Source organism: Lycium ferocissimum, chromosome 11, assembly GCF_029784015.1.
Source record: "Lycium ferocissimum isolate CSIRO_LF1 chromosome 11, AGI_CSIRO_Lferr_CH_V1, whole genome shotgun sequence".
Taxonomy (NCBI): domain Eukaryota; kingdom Viridiplantae; phylum Streptophyta; class Magnoliopsida; order Solanales; family Solanaceae; genus Lycium; species Lycium ferocissimum.
Window position 1 is genome coordinate 20,723,092 of NC_081352.1, and position 2,224 is coordinate 20,725,315.

General features: G+C 36.6%; 1 pseudogene; it reads right to left on the reverse strand.

The window, feature by feature from the left end:
• Window positions 1–414: 414 nt before the first annotated feature.
• LOC132037724 (F-box/kelch-repeat protein At3g23880-like) lies at window positions 415–1,853 on the reverse strand (annotated as a pseudogene).
• Between the last annotated feature and the right edge of the window lie 371 nt (window positions 1,854–2,224).

The window sequence follows — 2,224 nt, forward strand, 5'->3', positions numbered from 1 at the left end:
TCGCGACGCTATTAAGGAACAAGATAAAAGAAATCATTATAGTTGGAACCTTCTTGTTTCAATTACAAAGATGACATAAATTTTACTTTCATGTACTCTATTTTAGACTGCTAGTACCCTATTAAAGAAAGCGTCAAACTCAAATCTATTTCTCCTGTAATTCCGTGTTTACTATTACCCCCATCACCCCCGTCTCATGACCAGAGCAACATATTTTCTCAATTGCTTTCTCCTTTGAACCAATTTTGCAAGTCAATATTACTGTTAAAGGGAAAGAAGTTTTGGCGTTTGATTGGCCAAATAACTGGAAAAAAAAAAACAGTAAGCAATATATTTTGAGTGTTGAAGACACCAAACTCTACAACCAAATAAATGTTCTCGCAGAAAGTTGTTTCATGTAAAATACGCCAAAAGTAAACTGATTGAAAAGATCTCCAAGCAGACATGGTGTAACGATGTCACTTAAATATGCAATGTATTTCACTATATTTTACAAAAGAAACAGAATTGAGCAGCACTTGTGAGAAATGTATAAAGTGGAATCTTACAAGTCATTACAATCTGTCATTTATCTGAGTTTTCACAGACTTCATTCTTATTGTATCCTTGGCAGTTTTTTCTTTTTTCTTTTTTTTTTTGAAATGGGACAAACGAGGCTTTCAATATAGATTTCAGTCCCACTACAGTAACCAAAGTTAGTAATTTTTGCATATTTGATTTTGTCATCCTTTGGATTGTATATCATCGAAGTTGATCCAAACACAAGAAGAATATCGCCTTTATTTGACATGCAAAAGGATGGAACAAGCACACGCCTCTTAAGATCACCGGGCCAATTGATGGTATACATTTTTGCCCAAGACTCTTTAACCCCATAGTCCTTCATACCCCCACACATCTATGTGAATGCTATGGTAATTACAGAGTACAGAAAGATCATTTCCCAACACTCCTTGCCTCAAACCAAAATCTCCTTCTGCACAAGAAGGTTGCTCTACCTTTCCCCATTTCTCATTAGCTATATATATCAAGCTAAATGATACTCCAAGGCCCTTGTTCATTAAACCCATGAAGACCATCAGTAGCAGCCCAATGCCCAATGAAGATTCCCATTTACAAACTTACTCTGATAACCAAATGGCAACCCACCTGGAAAATCATCCTTATTTCTCCAAGAATCACTATTTAGACTATATATTTTGACCTCGAAGTCAGCGAAAAGGCCATTTTCATAAATACACAATATACCTACAACCTTATAATCATCATGCAACTCATCAAATCTAAAACCATATATAACAAGGTTTTTATTCATCAACTTAGGCATAGAATCAGGCAATTTCTTGCACTTTCTAATTGTTGGGTTCCATAAAAGCAATTCTTTTGCCATATTAGCAAGACAAATCAATCCATTGACAGAACCCACAACCTCGAGAGATTTGCGGCCTTCTTTCTTGGGATAATCCAAGTGAGATGCCTCAATAACAGACTCATAAAGTAAAGACCTAACGGAACAACACTTGAGATTGTTCCTACATTGGGAATAACTCAACATAAGCTTATGGTGGCTATAGTCCTCATTATTAACTGACAAACTAAGATGGGTCTTGATAAAGTCATGGCCAGAGATTAAAGCAAGCCAAAATTTTGAAACACACGTGTGAGTTGCATGAGGGATTTAATTAGTAATTTTAATAGGATTTCAGTTATGAGTTCTGATGGAAGGGTAGAAATAGTCAACCTTGAAGAATGGTTTGCATGTAGACGGAAGGCTTTGTCTCCCTTAGATTCCATCTGGGTTGGAAAAATTGTACTTTTGAAGTTCAATTTTGCTATGGAAAAGGTTTGTTGGGTGGCTGCAGCCTAAAGCAACTCAAGCAAGTGTTTTACCCGAAAATTTTTGGAGCCCTGATCTTTATAAAGTGTACTTTTTTTTTTTTTTTCCCAGGTTTCCGGTACTTACATTGGAGCCCTATTATGTTGGGTTTGCGCCGCGTAAAGCCCATTCGAGGGAATCACTTCCTATCAAAGATTTTTTTGGTCATTTGCACGATTGCCCTTCAAAGGCACTGGTCTTTAATTTTTGCCCCTCAAATTGGTGATCTTTAATTTTTACCCTTCGCTAAAAATCCCTTGATTTTGCGGTTCGAACCCCCGCTCTGTCAAAAATTTAAAAAATTGCATGGTAGAGTTTGGATTCGCAAGGCAGAATTTTGCATGCAAG